This window comes from Solanum verrucosum, unplaced genomic scaffold, assembly GCF_900185275.1.
Source record: "Solanum verrucosum unplaced genomic scaffold, falcon-dt-bn FXZP01001237.1, whole genome shotgun sequence".
NCBI classification, from domain to species: domain Eukaryota; kingdom Viridiplantae; phylum Streptophyta; class Magnoliopsida; order Solanales; family Solanaceae; genus Solanum; species Solanum verrucosum.
In genome coordinates this window covers 300,179-310,669 of record NW_026019558.1, presented here as the reverse complement: position 1 = coordinate 310,669, position 10,491 = coordinate 300,179, and the positions used below count along the sequence as shown (strand labels likewise).

General features: G+C 34.3%; 2 pseudogenes; one reads left to right on the top strand and one right to left on the bottom strand.

Moving 5' to 3' along the window:
- Positions 1-6,069: 6,069 nt before the first annotated feature.
- Positions 6,070-8,401, bottom strand: LOC125816334 (TMV resistance protein N-like; annotated as a pseudogene).
- Positions 8,402-9,292: 891 nt separating this feature from the next.
- Positions 9,293-9,930, top strand: LOC125817467 (uncharacterized; annotated as a pseudogene).
- Positions 9,931-10,491: the final 561 nt, after the last annotated feature.

Below are 10,491 nucleotides of genomic sequence, written 5' to 3'. Positions count from 1 at the left end.
AGTGATGATTTTCGGTTAGAGAAACTCCCACAGAGTTATATTGTATTTTATTATATATAAATTGAGTTGTTATTGTATTCTTCATTACACTGAGTTGTTATCTTCTGTTTTAAAAGCTTTCCATATATCATGTGTATTATTGCTTTATATTGAGTTGAGTATCTAGAGTTGAGTACCTAGAGTAGAGTATCTTATTTTTAAGTTGAGTTTTATTCCACTGAGTTGAATATCTTATCATTGAGTGAACTATGTTTCTTATTCTTGAGTTGAGTTTAGCATGAGTGAGTTGAGAGGAGGCAAGTATGTTTCCTTTTATCAAGTTCAAGCTTATGTTATGTTTTAGAATTCCCCTTACATGCTTGTACATTCCACGTACTGAGCTATTTGTCCTGCATCGTAGCATGATGCATATATATGTATTGAGGGTCATCAACAAGAGCTTTGTTGGTACCACATGAAGTTCGAGCTTGCTATGGTGAGCGTCCTTGCTTCCGGATGATTTCATTTACTTTTCAATTTTGTTAGAATGTCGTGGGTCTTGTCTCGACTTCCATCTTTGTCATTTTGAGGCTTTATAGATAGATAGTAGAGTTTCAAAAGCCTGTTCATTTATTTTGTTAAATGTTTTAAAGTCTTAAGTTTCCTATTTTGTGGTGAGTTGAATATATTAGTTTTATTTAGAATTTTTCATTTGAGTTAAAGCTTTGTATTTGAGTTTCATGAATTTTTATTCAGTTTTTAAGCTTTGTATGCTTGAGTTTGTCTTCCACTTGTAGTCAGCCAGGATGAGGGTTTGCTTGGGGACCAGCAGTGGTTCCCGAGTGCCGACCACATCTAGGGTGTAGTCTCGGGTCATGACAAACTCGGTAGCAGAGCACAGAGTTCTAGTGTCGTAGGCTGTCAATGAAGTCGTGTCAAATAGGATATTATTTATGGTTGTGAGGGCCCCACTTCTATAAATGAGGGACTACATACATTTAAGAAAAAAGTTTCCCTTCTTTCATACTCTTAATCGTGCAATAGAGCTATGTCATAGACATTTATTTATACTCATGCGTATCTCAGATCCATTCGACTACCCATAATACTAGAGGTGGTTGAAAAGGAAAGTCAATCCTTTATTGATAAGTTACTCTTAGAAAAATCTTGAGGAAGTCATGAGACTCCGGGGGGGCTTGAGAGAAGCCCATGAATGAGTAAGTGTTTAGTTTCAGAGGAATGCACCCATATTCATGTGAATCGTGCGTTTGAGGTAAAATTGAGTTGTACTCTCTTCTCTAAGCCTTGTTTCAACTGAGATCCTTATGAGAAAGTATGTTTAGAGCTTGGGTAGTATTTTTACCCTAAGAGATAGTATGAATGACGAGATCATGAGCATTAGTAGTGAAAGAGCCCAGAGTTAGCGGAAAGTATGCAGAGGTTTAGTGATCTAAGAAAATGAGATAGTGTTTTTAAAATCTATGTTACTATAGTCATGCACCTAGTAAGTTATTAATGAGGAGTTTTCCCTTATAGGTAAACTAAGAAGTGATGAGTTATGAAGATTTCATCATAAGAGGTAGAGTATGTTTTAGCTAGAAAGGAGTTTGCAATGAAGTGTCATTGTGCAGGTAATGACCAAATGTAAGTGTTGAATAGAAGAGAAAAAGTATTCATAAAGTGATAGATCTAAGCTAGGCTTATGATATGTTTGAGAGGGTCATGATGTTTAGAAGGTTATAGAACTGATCAAGTAATGAGGTATAACATAGTAGGTGAGTAATCGTATTGATATTCGGGTTTAGTAATTCACATTAAGCTTGAATTTGAGATGAGTGTCATGATCGAAAGGATGGCAACATGAGCGTGATGATGTTAGTCTTGGGATTTGATCTGGTAGACTTGACATAGAGTAGGTGAGGAATTGAGATGCTATCTGCAATGAAAGATGAATGGTACAAGTGAGAGATCCTAACCTTTAGATAAGGGCAGTGAAGTGTGGCTAAGTCACAAGAGTAAAAAGAGAATTAAGAGGATGTATACCAGTTAGAGATGATGAAATAGGTCCAAAGCTTTCAAGTGTCAGCTTTAGACCAAGGGTGATATGACAAGATGAGAAATCAAGTAAAGTGTTTGAGAATAGGATAGTAATGAGTTAAAGAGAGTATGGGAGATATCTTTTCAGAGGTCCTGTTAGTAATGGAGTTGTTAAAGTACTAAGCTTGAATGTGGTGGTAAGGAGTAATAGTCTTAAAATGAGATCCCCTATAGAGAGGTATAGAACTCGAACTAAAGTATTTGGGTTAAGCTTGAATATTGTGAGAGCGTACCATTAAACTCAGACCTTAGTAAGAGTAACCCCATTCCATACCAAGTCCAGCTGTCATTCGAGGACAAATGATCCCAAGGGTGACATAATGTAACACCGCAAAAATTTTTCGAGCTAAGACTCGAACCATCCTTCATTGTGAGTAGGATTTTTTCCGAGGAATTTAAAATTTCGTAAGTGTTAAAGTCATTAGATGTAGCACCTTGAGTTCCAAAAAAGAACTAAATTGGAAATAGCAAAATCTGAAATTTTGCAAGTTATGCTTAAGTTATGAGTTTTGGGTTAACTTCAAATGACCATAACTCTCACTAAAGGATGATTTAGGTCGGCTACAAGATATCTAATGAAATAGTTTTGAATTATCTTTCCAACATCACCGAGTTTGCTACGTTTCGAGCGGATGAGTGAGATATGCCCTTTTGAAGTTAAGCTGTCCAGTTAAGGAAAGTTACCCGAAAATAGTGAGGGCTATTGTGGTCTTTTCTTTACCAAATCAGATTTAATTCATTTTTAGTAAGGTTTTAGGGGTCTAATCCTATTAGGTTCAGTTTTATAATTCTAATACACGTCTATGGTTTTAGTTGAGAGTTTAAGAAGAGAAAAGAAGAGAAAAGAGGAGAAAACAGGAGAGGATCGAAGTGTTCGTCGAGGTTCCTGGGTTTTGTTGCGGATTTTCGCCATGGGTTAGATCCCTAAGAGGAATGTAAGCTTCCATATTGTTGGGTTTTATCGCCCACACACCAATCATATTATTTTAAGTGCAATTTCATTCTTGAAGTTGAAAGAATAGAGTTCTTAATGAGTTCTTGAGAAGTGTTCTTGAAGTTCATCCTCAATCTGGTTGGGTTGGGGTTTTGATGATTTATTGAGATGAAAGTGAGTGTTTTGAGGGTTGTATTGAGTAGATTAGAGTGTAATTATGTTAAGTAATCGTATCCAAGTGAATAGGGAAGAAACCGTTCGATTCTAGGTGAGTTAGGGTGAGAAAACGAGTAAGGAAATTCGTCGGGTTTTCTGGGTGTGGGCCTGGTGCGCCCCTACTTATGCTCTAAAGTTTAGGGGCTGGAACCCCGCACCACTCTATGTGCCAGGGTCACCTGTCCCATCCAGTTGGCAATCGGTTGCTCCGTTTGAGTTCTTTCGAAACGTACCTTCACTCCTTTTCGATTCTAACTACTCTAAACTACTTCTAAACACCTAGAAACCATTCAAAACATGATCATAACCTTGAATTAATAATTCAAATTCACGGTAGATTAAAGAGTTAAGTTTTGAGAATTCTTTTGGACATTCTAAGAAAAATCCCTTTGAGTCCCTTTGTGGAGTCTTCTACAACTTCTAGTAACTAATTTTAAGAACTCGAGCAAGTGAGTATGAGAATGAGAAGAATGTACTCATGAGTCTACTTTTTCATCACGATATCCTTGATATCATGAACCAAAACTCTTGAATTCATAATTCACATTCAAGAGAGAGTTAAGAGTAGAGTTCAAGAAAGCTTTTGAGTTCAATTGTGAATCCTTTAAGATCAACTATCAATTTGAAGTATGTTTTGACAAAGTAAGTATGAGAATGAGAAGAGTCGTATACATGAGTTCCATAATGTTCTTTAGACCCTTGGGTCAAGTCGTCCATGCCTATAAATTCTGCATGAACTACATAAATTGATCATCATTGAGAGGAGTAGTATCTTCAATTTCTAAGTCTTGAGTATCGAGTTCCTAACCTTTTCGAAATTATATTCCCAATCATGTGACTATTACATGTTACCCCTGAAGTCCTTAAGTTGAGTAGTCATGCCCATAATTTCACATGAATCATAAGAGTCGAGAAATCTTGAGATGAGGAGTATCATTGAGTCCTTGAGTTGAGTTGTTCATGCCCATAATTCCACTTGAACCTTATGAGTTGTGCATTCTTTAAATGAGTATTATCATTGAAGTTGTTGGGTTTCGAGTATTGAGTTCTTTGTATGGTTATTGAAAACCTTGAATTGAGTCGTTCACGCCCATCATTCGTCATGAACCCTATCTTGAGAAGTCTTTTTGCAACTTTTAATAAACTTGTTTTAAGAGTTGAGCACTTGAGTTGAGAAAGAGTTGAGTAGAGTTCATTTTTCTTAAAATGAAATATGGGAACTAAGTATTTCCATGATTAAATGTTTTCACATTTAAAAGAGAAGGAGACTGAGATTTCCAAAAGAGTTTTGAGCAGTTTAAGTAATATCTCTTTGAAGGGAAAGATTTTGAGTAATAATCTCAAACCATAGAAAGAGTTATGTTTTAAAACATATGAGCTGAGTATATTTTTGGGAGTAGTATTGAGCACCGATATGGGGACGATTTCAGACAACTCAAGTCTTCATAAACCATATAGCCAACGTGGGTAGAAAGGGTCATACTTTTTAGATGACTCCTTAATGTTTTTTAGCATAGACTAGTGGATTGACTTAGTTGAGGCGTGATATATCCCGACAAGTTGTAGGATAGTTCTGGCAGCGTGGGCAAGACAGTGTATCATCACATAGCTCATAGTGATGGTTTTCGGTTAGAGAAACTCCCACAGAGTTATATTGTATTTTATTATATATAAATTGAGTTGTTATTGTATTCTTCATTACACTGAGTTGTTTTCTTCTGTTTTAAAAGCTTTCCATATATTACATGTGTGTTATTGCTTTATATTGAGTTGAGTATCTAGAGTTGAGTACCTAGAGTCGAGTATCTTATTTTTGAGTTGAGTTTTATTCCACTGAGTTGAATATCTTATCATTGAGTTGAACTATGTTTCTTATTCTTGAGTTAAGTTTAGCATGAGTGAGTTGAGAGGAGGTAAGTATGTTTCCTTTGATCAAGTTTAAGCTTATGTTATGTTTTAGAATTCCCCTTACATGCTTGTACATTCCACGTTCTGAGCCAATTGGCCTGCATCGTTTGATGATGCATATACATGTATTTAGGGTCACCAACATGAGTTTCGTTGGTACCACATGGAGTTCGAGTTAGCTATGGTGAGCCTCCTTGCTTCCGGAGGATTTCATTTACTTTTCAATTTTGTCAAGATGTCGTGGGTCCTTTCCCGACTTCCATCTTTGTCATTTAGAGGCTTCATAGATAGATAGTAGAGTTTCAAAAGTCTGTTCATTTATTTTGTTAAATATTTTAAGGTCTTAAGTTTCCTATTTTGTGGTGAGTTGAATATATTAGTTTTATTCAGAGTTTTTCATTTGAGTTAAAGCTTTGTATTTGAGTTTCATAATTTTTTATTCAGTTTTTAAGCTTTGTTTGCTTGAGTTAGTCTTCCGCTTGTAGTCAACCAGGATGAGGGTTCGCATGGTTCTCGAGTGCCGACCATGTCCAGGGTGTAGGCTCAGGCCGTGACACATTTTAAGCGGCTACTAGACTAATTTATAACTTAACAGCATAAGATAAACAAATTTTGGTATATGAAAACCATAAATTGAATATTATTGCATTGTTTAGTCTATTTACTCTATTGTTGACCATCACTTCTTCGAAATCTTTAGCATCCCATAGTCTTATATATTCACCCGGATCATCATTTTGTATTTCTACTATATATTTATCCATATCTTGTATTAAGTCATGCATTTGAATTGTACCGCCAAAGATGAACACAAAAGATTTGTCAATTACGACGCTCAATGTGATACTTAATCAAGAATAACAACTCTCACGAATTTGCATGATGTAATCTTTTGTTTACCCTCATCAGAAGCATGATAAATATAGAAATACATCTTATTGTGTGGTCTCAAGCCCATCATAGCTAATTTTGAGATTTTCAACAATTTCTGATTTAGAGTTTATTTTCATTTTCTCTATAGCATTTTTCCACGCAGTTATGTCTCTATTATCTAAGAAAGAACCCTAGACTTTTAGGGCTAAAGGAATTTCATTAGCATGACCGACCGCCTCCAACATTAGCTTCGCAAATGCCTTATCTGCAACTTCCTCCTTGAAAGCACATGTAGATTGAACAATTGAATAGCTTGATGATCAGTTAGTAAAGTCACTTTATATACTACTTCATTCTTCCCTATCAAATATTTTTCACTTGTTGTTGCAATAATCCTACTGCCCTTGCCGAAGCAATCAAGATCTCCTGCTAGGTTATCCAAATGGTCTTCGTGATTTATATCATCAAGCACAACTAAGACCTTCTTAAAACGAAGTCTACGAGCCATCAAGTGTTTCCCGTCCTCTTTATTATTCATGTATTCTTAATTTTTCCTTAGCAGTTCAGAGAGAAGGATATTTTGTAGAGAGTGCATTTCTTTATTTTCTTTAGTATTCGCAAGGAAACAAGCACTATCAACATCATCCTTATACTTTAATTCATGTTTGGCAAAGGCTTTCACAAGCTGTCCTTTTGGTTCTAAACTTCTGATGGATCCAAATAATAGAAGACCGGTATGACTGTTTGTCCATATTGAGTCTTGCAATCCATATTCCTTACTTTTTCATCCAAGCACCACCTTGACATAACATAAGTCTTTGAGAAAACAACGAGGGTAACTTCAGACTCTTCAATAGCTTTCAATAATTCATCCGAGGTAGATGCACCGTGCTCTAGCTTTTAATAATCTTGAAAGGTGAATATTCTACTAATTTTCAGACCTTCATACAAGAAGAGGAAAAAGAGGAAGAAGAAGAAGAAGAAGAGGAGGAGGGGGAGGAGGAAGAAAAACAGGAAGAAGAGGAAGAAGAAGAGGAAGAAGAGGAAGAAGAGGAGAAAGAAGAAGAATAAGAAGAAGAAGAAGAAGAAGAAGAAGAAGAGGAAGAGGAAGAGGAAGAGGAAGAGGAAGAGGAAGAGGAAGAGAGGAAGAGGAAGAGGAAGAGGAGGAGGAAGAGGAAGAGGAGGAAGAAGAGAAAGAAGAGGAGGAAGAGGAGGAAGAGGAAGAAGTGGAAGAATAGGAAGAGGAAGAAGAGGAATAGGAGGAAGAAGAGTCTTTGCATTCCCTTATTTCTTTTTAATAAAATTTGTATAACTTCAATGAAATAATTATAATTATTTTACATAAGAATATATTGACAATTAAACATGCAATCACTATAATGAGTCAATAGTTGAAAAATTAATGTTAGCAAATATTACTTAAACAAGTATTGACACATAAAAATTCAAAATACTATTATTTAAGAATCTTGTAAGTTGTAAGTTGTACCTTTTATATTGGGAAAGTGGTTTGAAAAATACTTCAACTTTGGCCGAAATCGCTGTTATGATACCAAACTTTATGGAGGACCTTTTACCCCCCTGCACTATTTAATAGTGTATTTTAAAGGTATATATGTGCCCACATGGACACGCTACTATTTATAATTATGCAATATTTATAATGTCCACGTGGGCACATATATACTTTTAAAATACACTATTAAATCGTACATGGGGTAAAAGGTCATTTCCAAAGTTTGGTATCGTTACAACAATTTTGGTCAAATTTCAGATATATTTCAGACCTTTTTACCTTTTATATATTGTAACTTTTATATCTTGTATATACTATTATTATAGATAGTATATTGTGTGTATATTTGGTATCCATTATAAGTGTGTATATATAGTATAATATAATAATTCTAAAATGATATATAATATATTGTGTGTATATTTAGTGTACATTGTAAGTATATATATATATGTTATTATAATAATAATAAATAGTATATTCTGGGTGTATTTGGTATACATTTTAGGTACACATATATAGAAGTATTCTATCATTATAAACAATTATAATTATTTCAAAATTAAATAGTTAACAATACACTATATTGACAATTGAATAAAATTTTCAAATTAATAAACATTGATAAGAAAAAATATATAATGACTCGGTCCGTTAAGCCCACTGGAACGTGGTACAGTTGGCCCAAGAGTTGGGCTAGCGGGTTGTGGATTGAGCCATACAGAAGTTTTGCATTGTTGAGCTTGAACGGTACTGACCCAGTTATAGCTGATCCAACCCTGCTCGGGGCCGGAGATCAATGTAATTTTTAATGGGCCGGTCTGACCTGATGCGACCCACTTAACAGGCTTAATATTAATATATGATAAACTTCTCATTATTTGCAATCTTTTTCTCTTTTAGGGTTAATAGGTTGCGCTGCAATTATGCTATCCTCCTAAACCTTAGCAATAAAAAAGAACATGGAAAAGGGCTTCTTCAAGGTTTTCATCCCTGAAATCAGTGCAAAGCGACTGATAAGTGTACTCCCCCTCTCATGTTCTTTGATGGAACTTTTTTTCTTGAATTATTTTTTGGAGATGCGAGTAGCGGATATATATAGGGGAGGGGAAGGCTTTGTTGAGATTTTGATATGTAAAACTTGGATACCTTGTGTTATTTTATATTTTTTAATTGTACTTTCCCTTTCATCTTCTTTTTGTGTTCTTATATTCATGTATTTAATCTACGATTGTTGTTGACTCTTTTTCTTAAAATATTTTCAATTAATAGTTTTTGAATATATGTGTTTTTAATTAGGGGAGGGAAATTAAAAGGTGGATAGATGCTATTTTGTGATGCAAATAAATTTTATACGGTTTTTTATAGATGTTAAATCCCTACTTTTTATTAGTATTATGTTTAATTTAGTCAATCAATGTTAGAAATTGCATATTTCATTTCAAACTAACAATATTATTAGTGTTGAAGGAAGTAATTTTATGGTAAAACTATGAAAATGCCTTACATTTCATTTTATAGTTTCTAAAATAGTAACATTCTTGAATTCTAGCATCAAAAGTCTCAAACTCTGAGTTTGAAATATTTTTTAATCTGCAGCTTGTTTTGTTTTTATGATATGATCAATGTGATTTAAAGATTAATGTTCTTTTGCATTTATTTTTTCAAAAGTCAAACTTTTTTTCTTCGCAGAAACATCCCACAGGTTATACCGATTACAAAAATGGAATATTACCAAGAAACATTTCCTTAGGGATCGGTTTGGAAATATGTGGCCTATAGGGGTAACCAAATCAGGAAACGATATTTATTTTGAATATGGATGGGAAAAATTCATGAAGGACAACATCTTAGAGCTTGGAGACTTCTTTATTTTTGACTATGATGGAACTAGAATATTTTACTTCAAACTACTTGGAAGAAATGGGTGTGTAAAGAAAGGAGATGTGGGTGTACAACATGCTGTGAAAGAGGAGGAAGTAGAGAAAATAAATGTTGAACATCAAAAGAGTGTGGAGCCAAAAGTGAATACTAGGGCTAGAGATAGCAAGAATATTTCTTCTTCTGATGTTAGGGATGGGAATAACATGATAGGAGAAAAAGATGATGAAGAAAAGGAATGTGAAAAGACATAAGAGGTTCCAGAAGAGGATGTTGATAAGGAAGACGAAGAAAAAGAAGAAGAAGAAGAAGATGATGATGATGATGAATACAAAGAAGAGGAGGAAGAGAAAGAAAGGACTGGCATATTCAACATAACGGCACCACGTTCCAAAGGTAAGCAAAAATTAAAGATCTTTAAATTTACTCTCATATGCAATTCAATTCCTCTCTTGTTAGTATGTTACTACAAAAATGACATCTATGAATATTTAGATATGATCTTGTATTCATGTTAGTGTCATGATATATTTTAGGATACACGTTTAAAATAATTTTTGAAAAGGTTTAGTTATTTGGTCCTCTGACAAAATGAGTCTGTTAAAGGAACTTTTTTTTAGTTTTTTGAATAACAATAAATAAATCAAGTTAAATATCATTTTCTAATACTTTTGATATGTGTCAACATTATGATTTCTTTCTTAAAGTCCACGTTCAATAAAAGATGATCTTGTAGACAAAAATATATAGAGTAACTCTGAGTATCCATGTTATCTGTTGGCGAACTTGACCCGTTAACTTTTTTTTGATTCAGCTAGATGCAAAAGTACGACTGCTGGTAAGGTGAATAATCCACATGACCAATTTTCTACAGATATATGAAGAAGTGGACGTGCAACTAAGCCAAAAAATCCTTACTTTGTAACAAAAATACGTCCAGATAGGAGAAATCATCTGGTAATTATTAACCTATTATTTTGGTGATTGTTTTATAGTTCAATCTTATAATATTCTAATTTAGCAAAGCCTTTTTTCCTAATTGTAGTACGTTCCGGTTGATGTGGTGAGAGATTACCAACTTGAACTC